The sequence below is a fragment of the Ursus americanus genome, chromosome 8 (genome assembly GCF_024610735.1).
Source record: "Ursus americanus isolate L20-20 chromosome 8, mUrsAme1.1.p, whole genome shotgun sequence".
NCBI lineage: Eukaryota > Metazoa > Chordata > Mammalia > Carnivora > Ursidae > Ursus > Ursus americanus.
The window spans coordinates 13,489,954-13,508,710 of NC_142134.1; positions in this window are offsets into that span (position 1 = coordinate 13,489,954).

Genomic DNA, 18,757 nt, shown 5'->3' on the forward strand with positions numbered 1-18,757 from the left:
ATTCTTAGTAAAGCATGGAAGATAGAAAGGGGTGAGATTTCATATTGAAATATATATTACTGGACAGAGAAATTGGCACTAAAGTTTTCCATGCTATGGTCCATTATAGATTGAATGAGATCAGTTTATTTTCTCTTATAGACATGCATAAATGATTCAAAATTATTGGGAAGTCCAGCCTGAAATAGTAAGTATTTTAAAGTAAATGATACAGCAGTGCCTGGGTGGCCCAGTGGGTTAAGCGTCTGCCTTCAATTCAAGTCATGATCCCAGGGTCCTGGGATAGAGCCTAGCATCACGCTCTCTGCTCAGCAGGGAGCCTACTTCTCCCTCTCCATCTCTGCCTGCCACTCCCCCTGCTTGTGCACTCACTCTCTGTCAAATAAATAGATAAAATCTTTTTTAAAAATTAAATTAAATTAAATTAGTGATACAATTTAAGGAAAGGAATCTAACAGAATCTAATCAATCACCAATGACTCAAAAATATTTATTCAAGGAATTATGCAATAAATTGTCCATCATCATACAGGTGGCATGGCTGTTAATTAACTCCAATTAAGGCTAATAGAGTAGTGACTTTATTCCCTTGAAGGAAATGGATAATTCTCATTTAAAGCCCTTTGAGGGTTGGACTACAACATAGAAAGTAAGAAATAATAATGGATGATTAGACAAAGATCAAAAGAAAAAATTCTCTTCTTGAAACTAACACAAGATAATAACAATATTAACAATTTATTGGATACTTACTAATATTCACGTATTCTGCCAAGCACTTTATATGCATCATCTCTTTTTGTCTTTTAATCCTCACAGTATTCCTATGAGAAAGATCCTCCTACAGTCTCTTGTTTCATAGGTAAGGGAAATTGGGGCTTAAGACTAATTAAGATGATTCACACAGAGGCAGGACTGTCCTTCATCCACATTTCACTGATAGCGTAAAATTCCATGCTCCTAGCCATTAAGTAATATCAACGCTTACAAGCAAAAGACCAATCTGATGTATTTTTGAAAATAGAAAATGGGTTAGGGTAAAATAACAAATAACCCAAGGTTGAAAGACTCAGAAATCAAGCATTAAAAAAAATAAATCAAAAAGACAAATTAAGAATCTATCCATCTGTTTTCTGAACTAGTAAAGATTACTCTGACCATACGGAATCTTGTGCTAGGAAGGGAAGGATGCTCCCGTGCATTTTATAAAAGCTCCAAAGTGAATCAGATACCCCCTCCTAGTGGAGACCATTGGTTTGAACAGATGCACCCTTTAATAGATACAAGTGATTCATTAGCCCACCATATGTTAGGAATATTAATTGCGACATAGGGTTGAATGTGACAGGGATGGCACTGTTGTCATTAATTACCACTATGAAAATTGGCTTCCAATTTGGGTGGCTACCAAGTATTCATTGGGCATGGATAGAGCACATGTTAGGAAAACATCCTTTTGCAAAAATAGAACACTTTATTAAAGTTGCTAATGGCTTAGTCGGCTATACAGTGTAAGGAGGAAATAAGAAAAATTCGAGTATACAAACAGATCAAGATAGCAAAGAAATAAATATCTCAATTTAACAGTGTACCTTTTTTAAAGTGTTTAATTGCTTTGAAATTAAAACTTTGGTGCCTTGTATGATTTTTAGCTCCCAAGATTTAGGAAGTCACAAAATAATACGTTTCCTTTCCATTCCTGGGTTTAAAACCAATTGAGAGAAAGACACAGAGATCATAGAGATAGATACTAAAATATAAGTATTATTATAATAAATTCCTAATTTGAAAGCATGATTTGTCTTAGACTTACAGCCACAACAGGCCCCCTCTACTTCACTCCTGAATTAGACGAATGTCCCCAGCCAGTAATAGGCTGCTCTGGATAATCATAGGTCTCACCCTGCAGGTTGATAACATGACAGAGCAGAGAATTCATACTTCCTGAAGGCAAGCTGGATCCAAAAGGTTAAGAGAAGAGAAAGGATAGAGTGACACATTCTAAGCTGTTTTTCTGAGCTCATTCAGTAGACAAGCTACTCCTCTCCTTTGGGGAGCAGTGAGTGAGGGGCTGGGAAGAGACCAGGAGTGTTATTGGAGGTGGAAAGGAATGGAAATTCTCCCAAAATATGGATCTTTCTCCATCCTATTCGAGTTGAAAACTCAGTTGCTGAAGTTACTCAGCTACTTCTAAGGGTCCTGAAGATTTCTGGAAATTTTAGAATCAAGATTTTTCTAGTACTTTGAATTTTGTGATAAAAATAGCCATAGTAGGGACCATTACTTAATGCTTATCATATGCCAGCCACTGTCCTAAATGCTTTATGTATATAAATTTAATCTTTCCAATTATCCTATGAGAGAGACTCCAATATGATCCATATTTTACAGTTGAGGAAACTGAGGTACGCAGCAGTTGAGAAAAATCCTCCATACGTTTGCTGGTGGTTCCTTTACTGTAAGTCCCCGTGCCTCCCACCTGTTCTAGAGCAGAGACACAGGAAAAGTCAGCACATCTGTCTGTATTGTTTTCTTCAGGCAATAAGGCTTCATTTGGTTCCTGTCCTCAAATATTGTATTCTATGTAGGACTGGAGAAGCCTAAGGCTTTCTCAAAATCAAACAATGTCTTTCTCTGGTCCTTGTATCCATCTCCCCATAAATGCTCCAACTGCTAAAACTTTCCTCAACAGAGATGCTATATATGTGCCTTCTTTCTAGTTTTTCCTCATTAGCCAATCCAACTTTTTTAGATTTCTTCTTCTTTTCCATAAACATTTGTTCAAGTCATCTGCAAATCTTTCAAGTGAGTTGAGCACAGCAGGGAATGTAAAGCCAGCCCTTCTCTGTCTACTGTGCATGACCGCAATCCCAGTGTGGTTGGGATTAAGGCCCACTTACTCTAGGAAGTAGCCCACCTGTCCTTCCACTGGAGTTGAGGCTCTAAATGTGTACATCAACTTGCTTCCTGAACTTTTTTCCCTCTGTCCCACTTGGGTTGTTCAAGTCCCTATTATTTGGACTTTGTTTGCTATCTGCTATCCCTATTCTGTCAAGGAGTTCCTGACACCAACTTTAACCTTTGGTTTTTCCTTCTTGGTTTGGCCCATTCCTGTCCGGAGAATGCTCAGACTTATCACCCAGTCTTTCCTTCTAGACCAGTGTTTTTCAAATTGCTGTCCTCAAACTATTAGTAGGTATAGTCAGCATTTTAAAATGTAGACTATAATTAAATGGAATAATATATAAGAGATTGTAATTCTCATAATAATTATGAAGTTTTTTGGACTTCTTTTTCCAGTTGTGTGTGTGTGTGTATATGTTACAGACAGCAAGGCCAGTGAGAGTAGGCTGGCCCAAGGAGACCATATTTAGGAAGAGGAGAACAGCTGTATGATGGAGGAACAGAAGGAAGTCAGGGCAATATTCTTTCTACACATTGGAAAGAAATGGAAATCATGGAGATACGTGTTCCAAACTATAGTTGAGCGTATAGGGGCAGAGCTACTGAAATATAAAGATATCTAATCACAGAAGGAGGAATGTGGGTCCCAAAGGCCTCTAATGTGATGTAAAGGGATTTAGATCATCTGTTAGAAACCACTGAGGATGAGCAGGGGATTTGGAAAAAGTCTGAGATAGCTAACATCCAAACTGTTGGCAATTTAAGAAGTCATCAGGGGCTGAATTTTTAAAGCCTTGGTGAATACCACTGAATGCCCATTTGAAATTAGTGCAGAGTGACTTAGTGACACTGTATCTGAGATGTTCTTCATCAGCCTTAGCCACCTTAGAAAAAGAGCTGAGAAAGGGGTAGCTCTCAAGACTGGCCACAAGAAGACATGGCAAAAAAGGCTGGGGTATAGGTGAGGGAGTCTAGCATGCTGGCTGGCAAATGCTATTATTGAAAGCTTGCTTTGTTCTAGGGATAAGGGCACTGAAAAAAATTGTCCATCAGGTGCAGGCTGTGTATCTGTCCACTGTGAGATGAAAGAGGATTCTAGGGAGATAATCAGTAGCATTGCTTGAGACTGATATATTCATTACATATTAATAATAGGATGTCTGAGGCAAATCAGGTACAGGTTTGGATATCCTTACTTAAATTTCTGAGCTCTGGTCTTCCCTAAATAAGTTGACTATTAAATGTCAGACTTATAATTCCAAACCAACTTAGGTGATGGAGGAGGATGGATGGTTGGAGGTGGAGGTAATTCTAAAACATAAATTGCTCTCCCTCCTTTCTATAGTAGTTCATGAAACTTCTTTCCACTTTCTGCTATTTTACAATAGATTAATAATTGATTAATAAGACTTTATAATGAATTCAAAGTGGCATTGATTAAATCTTGAAAATCATCTCAAAATGGAAAAAAAAGCAGCTTATTCATTATTATTGTTTTCTGTTCCAATTATCTATTGCCGTGTTAAAAAAAAAAAAAAAACCCAAAACTTAGCAACTTAAAATGATTTATTTTGTTTCTAAATAAGCAGTTTAGGCAGGGCTCAGTGGTGTCATCTTGACTCTGCTCTACTCAGCTTCAACTGGAGTGGCTCCAAGGCCGAGACCTGGAGTCGTCTAGAGATTTGGTCACTCTCATGTTTGTCAGTCAGTGCGAGTTATTGACTGGGACCTTAGCTGGAACTGTCTACCAGAGCATCTTTTTTTTTTTTTTTTCAATTTTTTATTTAAATTCTAGTTAGTTAACATACAGTACAAAGTTGGTTTCAGGAGTGGAATTCAGTGATTCATAGCAGAGCGACCACAAATGGCTTCTCCATGCGGCCTGAGCTTCCTCCTAACATGGTGGCTGGAATCTTAGGGCAAGTCTCCTGAGAGAGAGACAGAGCCAAGGAGAAGCTGTATCATTTTTTATGACTGAGCCTCTGAAGTCTCACATCCACTGCATTGCATTCACTGGGACAGTTACAAAGATTCACCCAAGTCCCAGGGAGAAGAGAAGAGAAGTAGACATGCTAAGTCACTTGTACCATATTCTTTTTCTCTGGGCAGTCACAGAGGACTTCCAAGTTTCAGAGGAAAGGGAAACAGATTCTTCTTGATGGGGGAATGGCACATTGCTAGAACATCTGGTCCTGGGCATACTGCTTTGGCCATTTTTGGAAAACTTTGGCAAATTGCTAGAACATCTGGTCCTGGGCATACTGCTTTGGCCAGTTTTGGAAAACTTTGGCAAATTGCTAGAACATCTGGTCCTGGGCATACTGCTTTGGACAGTTTTGGAAAAGTTTGCCACATTTAGCAAACTTCTTTTCAAAAATAGTGAAGTATGAAAAGTAAGATTCAATTTCATTAAGTTACAGAGAAAAGAAAATCTAAAAGCTTTTTCAAGTGGAAGCAAAGAAATAGGAATTGTTACCCTTCTTCTGCAAACCACAAATTTCCTGAGGTTTTGCGTCAGTGGGGATTTTATTCTAGCAATCAAAGGTATAGTTTGACCCTAGAACTTTAAGAGTGCATCTCAGAGCAGAATCTGAGGATATAAGTAAAATGCTTGTCTGCTTGAGGCTTATTTTAGAAATAAGTAACAGGTGAATCACTAAATAGCTTATGGTTATGTTTTTATTGATTTATGACTCACCATGTGCTCCTATCTTTCAGGCAAAAATAATGTCTTTCCATGTAGGTGATTTGCTCTATTAGACCTCATGGGGGAAAAGAGTTCTTTGCTTTATGTTTTACTCTGACAAGGTAATGGCTCTCGTCCTGCTCTTGAGAAGTGACTAAGACGCTCAGTCGGGGAAATGCATTAACTTTTCAAGCTATATAAATTCCACTTATAAAATCACGTCTATTCAAGCATTATTATCTGAAAGAGTTAAAGCTCTTTTTCAGCATACAAAATTTATTGCTGAGACCCAGGCCTCCCAGTATACACAGGGTGCCACAAAAAAGGAGATCATAGATCCATTCTGGGAAGTTTTGCTAAGGATCAGGAAAATGGGTCAGATGACCTCTAAAGTGCTTAAGCATTTTTCTCTACTGTCAAAAGCACAGGATGACCTCCTATATTTCATGGCTTTTATTCACACCATTTCCTCCCTCCTGAGAGACCCCTACTTCCAGCTCAACCATCATCACCTCCAGGAACCTACCAAAAGCCTCTCCATGCTTCTCCAACATTATAATTAGTACAAGTCTATCAGCATCAGTCCAAAGTCAGATTTAATTACTCATTTTTAATTCAATATCATATTTTATACATTATCGCTTTTGTATTTTTGGCATTTTATACAATATGTTGAATTCCTTTTTTTTGTTTTTGGTTGGGAGAATTTTTTAAAATGTTAGATTCACAATAAAGATGTTTTAGAATTGTAGCACGCTGACAGAAGAACTTTTCTTTTTCTTTCTTTTTTTTTTAAAAGATTTTATTTATTTGACAGAGAGAGAGACAGCCAGAGAGAGAGGGAACACAGGCAGGGGGAGTGGGAGAGGAAGAAGCAGACTCCCAGCGGAGGAGCCTGATGTGGGGCTCGATCCCAGGATTCTGGGATCACTCCCTGAGCCCTGAGCCGAAGGCAGACGCTTAACAACTGAGCCACCCAGGCGCCCTGACAGAACAACTTTTCATTCATAATACTTTAACATGTGATTTTGGCAATGGTTGTAGGTTTGTTTGTTTTTTTTTATATCAACAGTATTGTCACAGGGGAATCATAAAATTGTAATACAAAGGAAAATTTGGTTGTGTCTTGAATTATTCTCTATTTCCTCTCCCCCTGAAGACACTGATAATTTTTGTTCCTTTGGTACCCAAAATCAGGTCTGTCAGATAGAACTGGGATTTCCCATACTGGGTAGCTTCATGGTAGAATCCCCAAGGGTACTTTTTTAAAAAATGCCACTCCCTGGAACTCATCCCACACCAATTAAATCAGATTCTCTAGGGGAAGAACCCAGGTATCAGGACATTAGGATTTTTTAAAAAGTTTTCTTACATAATCCAGTGGTCAGCCAAGGTGGAAAACCACCAACCCCGAGGATATCCAGTGATGTTTCCTGAATGAGGTTCGTCTGTTGAGTGCTAACTTTCTTTATTGTTTCTTAAAGTATCTTCATTCTACAAAAATGTAAGTACTTTCCTTCTTCCTCAGCTAGAATAAGTAGGAATTTCATATACAACTGCATTTAAAGCCATGCAAAAGCATTTAAAGCCATACAAATGCATTTAAATCCTACACCATGGGTTTTCTACAAAAATTACTTATATCATAAAGTATAAAAATTTAGGTAATAGTATCTGATACAGGAGAAGAAATTAAAGATATTCCAGATGTTACCATGGCCAACATGATTCGGCGAATTATAAGAATAATTCAGGCCATAGTTTTCCGATGGTGCTTAGGGGAAATGTTTAAGCCAAATTCCATGTTTTGTATATTTTTCTATAACTCAAATACACCATAACCACAACTTAACATATTGGTGATTACTAACACATTAAGATATATTGGTAGTTAAAATTAATTTTATGGTGCTTCTGCCATACCTATGCATGTTTCCATGTAGTCTCACGCTTGCACGTGCGCACACGCGCGCGCACAAACACACACACACACACTTTCTTGGAAGTGAGATCTGCCCAGATTTGCTCACATAAAGCTATGCAAGAGAGTTCATTACTAGAGCATATGTGTGCTACTCTCGACCATATGCTGGCAAGATTTAGGAACCCTGGCTTAGGAAATGTAATTTTCCTAGCCAAAAAAAAAAAAAAAATCAGTTGTGAAATAAGTGAGTGATAATATATTACATTGTAATAATATGATGTCATCGGTAATTTAATTCTTTCACATTTGAAGTGCTCCTTTCCAGACTTTCACATTTATTATAGGGAATACAAGCATTATTAAATATTACCTTTACACAAACATGCCGAAGTATCGCTCTTTCAAACTTCTATATCAATGTGATAGAAAAGTATCTGATATTTTAAAGTGAAATGTTATTTTTAACAATGATCATTTACCCTTTTACGACCATTTATTTTTATGGCTCCATTATACGAAACTAAAAATGTATTAAGTAGGTTGTATGTGAATGCTGAAAAGTGTAGCAATTCTCATCTGTAACCATAGATTTTATTAGCAAATGTGTCTTAATAAATGAGCTACATTAATTTCGGTAATTGAATTTACTATCAGTAAATGCATATGTGAACTTATATTATTACCACTTATTAACAAAATAAAATTTATATAAGTATTTCAGGTTAATTTTCTTAGAGAGGTAGAAGATAAAAATGTTTTAAAAGAAAAAAACTTGAAAATCCACCGATTTAAGAGACTGGAATTAAATGCCTCTCGAATTTTTCCTTTCCTTCCCATTCTCATTATGTAAGCTTTGTTTCTGTTCAACATTATCTCTCACCTAAACTATTCCAATGATCCCTTAAAGGCTCACCTTGTCTCCAGTATGACCACCAGAATTCCCGCTCTCCATCGCCAACCGAGTCATCTTTCTAAAATCACGTCACTCTGCTGATTAAAAACCTTCAGATTCCCCATGGCCCATACATCAGGTCTGAACTGAGCATGGCATACAGGACCCTTCAAGTTTCTAGATTGCCCCTGCCCCCCCCCTCCGCAGCATTCATCACAGCAGCCGCCCACCCCCACCCTGCCGGACTGGCTAGCCTTGGCTTCATAGCGCTCCTCTAACAATCACTGTGATTGACAGAGGCTGCTCCTCTACCTGGAATGTTCTCAGCCCTCCTCTTTCTTCCTTAGGAAGAAAGGCAAATTCATTCTTCAAAACCCTAATTAAGTGCCACTTTCTCTGTTCGGCTTTCCTTGCTCTCCTCTTAAACCCTTTATTTGTATGATTCTGTTTCTCTTGGTAGACATGAACTCCTTAGGAGCAGAGACTGGACTATTTATAACTCAATTTAGCATAGTAATCCCAGCGAATTATACAACGCTTAATATACAGTAGGTACTTAGTATTGGTTAAAGCACGTGGCATCATCATTCTCAACAGTCTCTACTGCCAGCCCTATGTGGGCTATGTAAAAATCAATTCTCAGTATAAAGCAGATCTAAATTTCTGTAATGGTACTCGACACAATTACAAGTCTAATATTACTGGGTACTAGCTAGGGTTCCCAAGAAACTAGACACAGCATCTCAAGTCAGAAGTAACTGCTTGCTTCTTTTCAAACACACGGCTATTACAATGAAAAATCTATATGGCAAGGAGATCCTGCTAGGAGAATCAAATTACCAGATTGAGACTCTAAGTGTTCATTTGGTATCTCAATAAATTCTATAGTTTGTTTGGAACTGTGTGTTCCCAGAAAACCAAACATCCTGTGTAGTAAGATACCTTTTTTGTTTTTTTGTTTTTTTTTCAGATAAATCTCAGGGAGGTTGAGAAAAGCCAGTGACATGTATATCAGCACCAAAAATCATGTGTAAAATTAAAGCTACTTGAAGTTCGATCAAGCCTATTATATTGCAAGCAAAACGTTTGTCATTTGCACATTTTGTAATCAGTAGGCCTCAGAACCTTGGGTTTGTGTGGGGGGAGGGGGGCTGGTGGAAGCTATTCTTTGCTTGGCCATTCTCCTTGGTATATTTTCCGAGGCTGTCAACTTTTACAGACTGTAGTTCATAATCAATCCGTGAACCCCTAACAAAGCAGGCTAATTAGGAAAGATAACAATAATAACCCGTGAATGGCCTGCAGCTACACCAACTATATCAATCAGTAATTCTTTCATGAAGCAGGAATGGGAGCGGCAGCGGAGCTGAAATTGGCATTCCTCAGTACCCATTAGGGATAGGGTTTGGCATCAAAATGTCTCCAGTTTGGCTGGACTCTAACGGCTATTAAGTTTAGATGCTTTTTTCCCGGGACCTGGGCAGCTTTGTTTATATATTACTCTATAAGGCTCCCGAAAGCATCACTGGCAAGTTCAGAAAATGAAGATTGTGTTCACCAGAATCTGTCTCAGGATGGAGTAGGTAAAATAAAAGGAACGCTGCAGAAAGCCCCTTGGGGTAATTGGTGAAGGAACCATGCTCCCCTCCAAAAAAAAAAAAAAAAAAAAAGAGCATACTGTAATAACACGATGGGGGGGGGGTGGCAAATGGGCTACAGGGTTTCATATCGGTTCCCAGGAGGTTAGGCAGTTAGACCTGCCTCCCATGGAAATTCTTCTCTGCTCTTTGCTGGAGCAAACTCAGAGTACCCGGGGCATCCCTGCAGGGCCACATGGCTACATAGGAGGAAAATCGTGTTGAGCAAGTTATTTAACTTCTCATTCATTACCTTTCCTCTCTTATCTGAAAAGAGCAGAACATTCTGCATAGGTATGTTGAGAGAGTTAAGTGAATTAACACACATAAAATACATAGAACAGAGTCTGGCACAAGTAAAGTTCAATTAATCACAGTGACTTAAAAATATTTCAAGAATATTACTTCAAAATAGTGCCAATTTAATCTCTAACCAGGGATGCCCACAAACCCCTGTGTTTACTTAGCATCGTCTCTGAGAATTTGCCATTGCCACTTTTATATTTTACATTTTTTAGACCTGAAGAACAAAGTAACTATAAATAAATTGCATAGATCACAAATCTGGAAATAAAATTAAATGCATACCTTTTCTTGGAGAAAGTCAGCTAATTATGGTTAGAAACATGACAAAAGGATTTCTTCTTGAGAATACATTCCTCCCCCTCAACTTTTTTTTTTTTCTGGAAAACACAGTCCTAAAAGACTTACTGAATTCTGAGGTACTGATTTGCAAATCTCAACTTAGTCTTTTAATTCTTCCAGTAGAATCCTTACTATACACATGTCCTTTATGATAGCAACCTGAGCCTAGCTGAGTAGGGCGGGCAGCAGGCATTTCTCACTTTGGAGATCTGTGTCTTTGGTTTCTCAGTAACTCAGAAGACACACAACACAAATGTACTCTCCATTTGTAACATTGTAACAGCGAAGCCATGATGACTATAGAGTTATCCCATGATGTAAATGGAAAAACACATAAAAAAAGGCTCGTGGAAAGTAAGATAAACCAGTCTCAGCAGTTACTTTGCAAAAAGTTGAAAATACATCCACGAAACAAGATTATCTCTTGCTTTACAGAATGTAGTATATTTTTCTTTCCATTATTTAGAAGGATCTTCAGAATTTTAAAAATAAAACATTACGGGGGCGTCTGGGTGGCACAGCGGTTAAGCGTCTGCCTTTAGCTCAGGGCGTGATCCCGGCGTTCTGGGATAGAGCCCCACATCAGGCTCCTCTGCTATGAGCCTGCTTCTTCCTCTCCCACTCCCCCTGCTTGTGTTCCCTCTCTCGCTGGCTGTCTCTATCTCTGTCGAATAAATAAATAAAATCTTTAAAAATAAATAAATAAATAAAACATTACGGCCAGCCAGGTATTGGGTTATATGCTGAATATACCATAGAGAACAAAATAGACATGAATCCTAAATTCATGGAACTTAATTTAAGCATGCATTTCAGATTTAGTGTGCATAAAAATTACCCAGAAAGTTTATTTAAAATGTAGGTTCTCCGGGCTTGGATTCTGATTTGGATAATCTGGGGGAACCCCTGAAATCTGTATTTTTCACAGATGCCTCACATGATGTGGGTGCAGACCATCCAAGAGCCACATGCTGAGAACAGTGGAGTAGTCAATAATCCGGGCACCCTTGTTAAGAAGAGTTTGTCATTAACATTTTCCAACCTTCCACATCACGTTGCAGGCACAGACAAAGGATATCTGTAAATGGAAGAAAGGATTCCATGTTCCAGAGAGTTTTGCTTCAGACGCAAGCTGTGTGGTTATAGAGGCTCTTCCAGGCCCCCGGTCTTCCAGCTGTGACCGAGTCTCTCAGGACTCTGCAGTATGCGTTCAGCCTCTTTCCCAAGCCCCTCTGCTCCTCATCCAGCTGTGCAGAGAACAAGCCAACTGAGTCAACACGAGCTATATTTACCCGCAGCGAGACACTATCAATAGCAGCAGGGGATTCTGACATCTGGTAGCAGCAGATGATTAAGAAGGGCATTTGGCAAATCAAAGTAGGTGAGGCTTAGGAAAGACAGCTGCTTTGTGAGATCAGGATTAAACCAAGCTGGTTAGAGGGAGAACTGTCTCAAATAACAGCAGACTTGCCTGACAGTGTGCAAAACTGCTCCTTAATTCCCCAAGGGGTTCATCCTTGCAGGTAACTAAACAAAGCAACTTGTATTTCTTGCTACTGTTTTATATAAAAAAGTATCATGTAAAATGGACTATCCTTTCACAGATTATTTTTCTCTGCTTAAAGATTAAGAAGAAACATTTCTTAGCAATACTGAGAAATTCTGGGTAGCTTGCATCAGTAAGTTTTCTTGAGAGAATTTTAATTTGTTTGCCCTGTCGGGGCAGCCCCATAAACAGATAATATGCCCAACAGTGCTGTGATTTTTTTTTTTTTTTTTTTTTTTTAGTAAGGCAAGGAAAGTAGCCTTCTCGGGTTTTTCAGCAGGCAGCTTGCCCAAGTACATCTTTCTAAAGGATCCTTGCAGGAAACAGAGAAATCCCTATTCTAATTCTCCACTTTGGGTTAATACTTTGATGTGTCTGTTTGAATGCTGATGGTACCTGGAAGCTCAAGCCGGACAAATAGGGAAAAGGTCTGGGGTTAAAGATCAGGAGAAAAGAAAACTTGTGTCAAGAAGACAGACACTTTGCATCACAGAAGCCCTGAAGCAGGTTTCTGAAACCCAGCTGGTAGAGTTGCGTTTAAAGGAGCAGGAAATTCAACCAGTGGCCAAAGTCAAAGAGAGAAAGGGTGGGAGAGGGAGAAGGGGCAGAATAGGGATTCAGTGTTTTCTGACCTGACCGTGAGGATTTACCTACACTTCATCTTGCATTTATGCATTTCATTCTGTCAGCAGGTATTTCACTGAAATGCCCCCAGTGGGCTCAGCCCAGTGCTTGCTGCGAAGTGAGCAAAACAACGAACTCCCACACCCCGCCCTGCTTGCCTCAAGATGAGCCACTGTGCTCGATGATTCACAACACAGGAGCACGAGGAAAGTGTGACTGCGATGCTACAGTCCCTGGAAGCTTCTGCCTCGTTCAGGCAGCTTACCTTTTGTCTTTGTGCTAAGTACCAAGTGTTCACGCGCTTGAGTTGCACTAAAACACAGCCATAAAAAAAAAAAAAAGGCAGATTCGAGCCATTAAATAATTATGAAACAATTTAATACAGCTTTAAGTACTTTAAGGATATTTAATACCCTCAAAGACAGTCTCAATCTGAGTTTTCCCATTATCCAAATCATCTCCTGACAGACTGTTAGTTAGTAGTGAAGAATATGAAATCTTCTAATGCCACTAATGTGGCAATAATGTCGAATTAATACATTATAAAACATTCTAAAGTGTCAGTGAGAGATCATTTCTAAATGCATGCTATGCAAGAGTGCTTATTTATCTCAAAGCTTGTCTCGGCAATGATGTTTCTGAACCAATTTAAAGAGTTCAGATATTCTTTCTTAGGTCTTGTTTACTTATTCTCATTGTTGCCTCCTACTGAGAACTCTCTGAATTCTTTGCAAGGTTATAGCAGTAAAAGGGATGGAGACATCTAGAAAGGCGGCTATATTTAATCTCCATACACATTGTCTAGCTTCTCTACTATCCTAATTCCCAGCTATTAATAATAACAAATACTATTTACTAAGTGACAAAAACTTGCCAGGCATGGTGCTAGATCTTGCAGAAGCATTTACTCAAATAATATACAATATATTATATACAGCAGTCGGTCAAATAGGCTTTATTCTGCTTTCTCGGTAAACCAAGGCTTAGAGAGGTGGGCTTTACAGAGCTAGTGAGCAAAAGTGACAGATCCAAGCCAGGGCACAAGACTCCTAAATTTATTGCCTCCGCCCCACCCCACCCTACCACACCTTATTCAAGTTTTCTGCTAGTTCTCAGGGACATTAAGTAGTTTTTCTAAGTGTCCCAAAACTGTCAGGAAAAAAAATCATGTATTCTCTGTTTACTATGTGTAGAAATAGACATGGATCTGGGTAATTAATCTGTTAATTTTAGTATTCAAATTCTTTATATGTGATGGGATTAAAATACAGGCATCTTGGCATATTGAATATTTTAAACTGAAGGAACTGGAGAAAATAGCAGAAGCATGCAGGTCACTCTAACCTCTACCAAACCACGCCCCTCTTCTGCTCTGAAATAGATCATAAAATCTTCACGTGAGAGGTGCCCGCCCTATTCCTGGAGGAAAAGAACATCTTTACCTCCAGAGATAACGGAGCACTGAAAAGGATCCAAACCAACAGGCCTGGCTAAGTTCCCCCAATTTTACCGCACTAACTCATATTCCTTAACCTATCATGTCCCTCCATGACCACCCGCTCTCCATCAAACCTAGCATCAAAATACCCAGCTCTAACTCTTTAGGCCTTCATTTCCTTATGAAGGCTCCGACGTCACATAAAACTTATAGGTTAAATAAATGCATATACGTTTCTCCTGTTAATCTGTCTTGGTCAGTTTCATTTTCAGACTCAGCCAGGAACCCAAAAAGAGTAGAGAAAAACTTTATGCTCTCCTATATATGTTTACTTACTCTTTGGCTGTTCGGTCTGTCAAATTCCCTCAGGAGATAAAAGGTGCTTGTTAAGTTCATTTGATTTAAAAATACAAACCTCGGGGCGCCTGGGTGGCACAGCGGTTAAGCGTCTGCCTTCGGCTCAGGGCGTGATCCCAGCATTCTGGGATCGAGCCCCACATCAGGCTCTTCCGCTAGGAGCCTGCTTCTTCCTCTCCCACTCCCCCTGCTTGTGTTCCCTCTCTCGCTGGCTGTCTCTATCTCTGTCGAATAAATAAAATCTTAAAAAAAATTTAAAAAAAAAAAAATACAAACCTCTTTCAGCTCAGAATTTTTTTCTTCCTGTTGTTTTAGGAGTTATGGCTCCCCCTCCTCTTGTTCTTTTTCTCTCCTTTTAAACTTGCTATTATTTGCATATTAAATGCCTGGCTCTAGCTACCTCATCTCCTTATCTTTTAAGTCATGAACCCCATTTAGTGGTATTTTTGTTCCCTATTGTGTGATTGTACATCAGTGTGATTTTACAGATTATCAATTTAACTCAGCAAGATCCGCCATCTTTTCATTTCCTCCGTTCTTGCTTTTAAACGACATATTCATTCAAAAAACAGTTATTGAGCATCTGTAGTGTTCCTGGCCCTGGTCTAGGTGCTTGGAGCCTATGAATGAATAAAACAGATAACTATCCCTATCTAAGCAAAACTTAAAATTTAGTGGGGAAAGACAGACATCAACAATAAGCACAATAATTAAGTTAATTATATTACATGTTAGAAAGTAATAAATACTATGGAAGAGAAGAAAAAAAATAAGTAGGGTGAGGAAGATTAAGAATGCAGGAAGCTGGGAACAGATGGCTGTATGAATAGGCAGAGTAGGCTTCAGTGAGAAAATGAGATTTGGGTGATGACATGAAGGAGGTAGACAGTTAGCTACACTGATATCTGGGGGGAGAGCTTTCTAGGCAGAGAATAAGTGAACTGACCTTGACCTTAAAGTGGAAGAATGTCTGCTTTGGGTACCAATAGGGCTGGAGTACAGTGAGTAATGGGCAGTGTAATAGGAAATAAAGTCAGAAATAATGGGGGACAGTGGCATAGATCATCTAAGACCTTGTAATTCCCTCTGATGGCTTCTATTCTCAGTGAAATGGGGGAGATATTGAGGATTTTGAGCAGAAGAATCATATGAGATGACAAATCTTTTAATGGGCTCACTCTGTCTACTCTGTAGAAAAGAAACTCCAAGAGTCAAGTGTTGAAAAAGGGAGACCCAGAGGAAGGGTATTTCAGGAATTCAAGTGAAAGATGATGATAGCTGGGACTAGGGTAGTGATACTGGTGAAGGGGAGACGCAAATAGGATTCTGAAGATAGAATTCACACAAATCCCTGGTAGACAAACTATGGAGTGTATGAGAGAAAGAGAAGAATCAAGCATAACTCCAAGGTTTTGGGCCTGAACAATTAGAAAAATGACGTTATCATTAACTAAGATGTGGAAGTCTGGAGGTATTTTGGGGAAGAACAAGAATTCAATTTTGTATATGCTGACTTTAAGATGTCTATTAAATATCTAAATGTGGATGTCAAGTTGGCAGTTGACTATTAATGTTAGTTTTCTATTGCTGCTGTATCAAATTATACCAAGCTCTGTCATTTGAAATAACACATTTATTACCTTACAATTCTGTGGTTGAGAAGTTCAACATGGGTCTTATTGGGCTAACATCAAGATGTTGGCAGGGCTGCATTTCTTTCTGCAGGATCGAGGCAAGAACAGTATTCTGCTAATCTGTTTTTGGCAGAATTCAGTTCCTTGCAGTTGCAGGACTGAGATCCCAGTTTGCTTGCTGGCTGTCATCTGAGGGTCAATCCCAACTTCTAGAAGGTTTAGTTCTCCCTTCCTCCATCTTAAAAGTCAACAAGGGTGGGTTGAGTCCATCTCATTCTTCAAATCTCTTCTCCTTCTTTTTCCCCATGTCTCTGACTCACCTTCTCTGTCTTCCTCTTCAACTTTTAAGGACTCCTGCAATTAGATTGGGTCCACCTGGATAATCCAGGATACTCTCCCCATCTCAAGGTCCTTAACCTTAATCATATCCCCAAAGACTCTTTTGCTGTGTAAGCCTACACATTCACAGGTTTGGAGATTAAGGTATGAACATCTTTGGGAGACCGTTATTCTGCCTACAGAATACATCTGGTTACTTACATATCTACAGAGAAATAAATCTGGAATTCAGGAGAGAGGTTTAGGCTGGGGCTATAAATATGGGATTAGAAGGCATACACATGAGTCACACAGTGGAGTTAGTTTAGATAAAGAAGAAGAAGGTTTGAGCTTTGGGAGAAGAGAGGAATCCATCAAAAGAGACTGAAAAAAAAAAAAAGAAGAAGAACTTAATGAGTAGAAGAATAAACAAAAGAGTGAGAATTCAAGTGAAGACAATGTTTTTTGATTCCAGAAAGTTCTTTTTGTTTTCTCTCAGTAACCTTATTTCCTTTAGAATTTTCATTCCTTTAGCATAGTATGCTTCTGTTACTACTATTAATTCTGTTTCAGTAGCAGCTCTCTATTCTGATGTTTTGGTCTTCCTGAGCTCCTTAAAAAAAAAAAAATCTCTGCCATTTCTTTTCCTCCTTGAATCAGGGCACATGGTTACCTCAGGATCTATGTAGACCAATCCAGAAATGGATTTCAAATAATTCAATTAAAACAGAAGTTTCTTTACCAGTGGGAAGATAAGCAGGCAAACTGAGGTCTCTTTTGAGGTGTGAAGTTGATGTTCAAGTTACCCTGGGTGTAAAGACGCACTGGAATGAGTTCTCATCCAACCCAATGAAATGGAATCAGTTTAACTCAACAATGCAAATGCCTAACGTCGCCAGCCTTTCTGAGATCGTCAGGACTTCCCCAGGGAAGATTGTATTAAAGTAATAAGTCTGTTCTGGGTTCAGAAGTGAATTAAGTCATCCATTTGCTAGGTACCCCCTCTGAAAGGCTAGTCATCTTTGTCTCAATTCTGCTGGAAAGGCAAACCTTCTCCAAAGTTCATGGGCTCTCATTATCTCCCTCATGTCATAAACAATCTGGCAGGGATTTGAAAAGGAAAAGAGATCATAGATAAGCAGGCAGGTTGCCATTCTCCTGCAGTTTAAAATACCACCTTTTCTGCTCTCATTAAAGTATTCAAAAAGCTTCATGCTCCAACATAAAAATCTTATTATAATTGAAAAAAATGTAGAGAATTTCTCTATTATGGTCCTCAGATCAATCTCAGAATTCAAACCACATAGAAGTGAATTGAGGACACAGGCCTTCAGGGACATCTAGTTCTGATCAAATACTTGGGATACCTGAGAATCAACTTCCTAGTCCCCCCAGGTCCAGAAGGAGCTTTCAGCTGTGCCCCATGCTTTTCTCTGCACTTGAAACTGGCTAGCAAGCAGACACTTCAGAGTCAGAGTTAATTGGCTAAGGCTCCTGTAATACAATTAAAGAGAGGAAACAGAAGTTTATTAACATGTAGACCTCATGTATACATGGGAGATACCCGGGGAAAAATGAGTAACTACCCAAGGTGGATTAGAACTCCAGCTTAAATGCCATTTTCAACTAAAGACAGTAAAAGAAAAGTATTGGTGAGGCAGCTATTTACCAGGAAAAGCAACTGGTAAATAGGGGTAAGGTTTGTTATGCAAATTTAAGTTGCTGTCTATTAATAAGCTTTTTCTGTGATTTAGTCATCCTTCTCTTCCTGGTACAGAGAGGGAGACACCCTCACAAACAGAGATTTCCTTTAGAAATGTAAGTTTCCTTGTAAAAGAGTAACTTCTACTCTGTTTTCAGAACTTTTCCTGTGAATGCTGTTTGTCAAAATAATCCTTATGCTGAAAAGGCACATTTTGGGGTGACATATTCTGCTACCTGACATGTCTTCACCCTGCATCAGCAACCCATGTCCCAAATGAAGACCTTGAGGAAGCCTACAAAGCAGCTTTCCACCAGGAAGGAAAATGTATTTCTCTTAATCTGTACGAAGTCTCCACACAGAATACCTTTCTGTATTCTTTCCATTAAAACAAACAAGCAAAAACCAAAAAACTACTTTATTTCCTCTAATTGTACCTGTTTGTCTCTT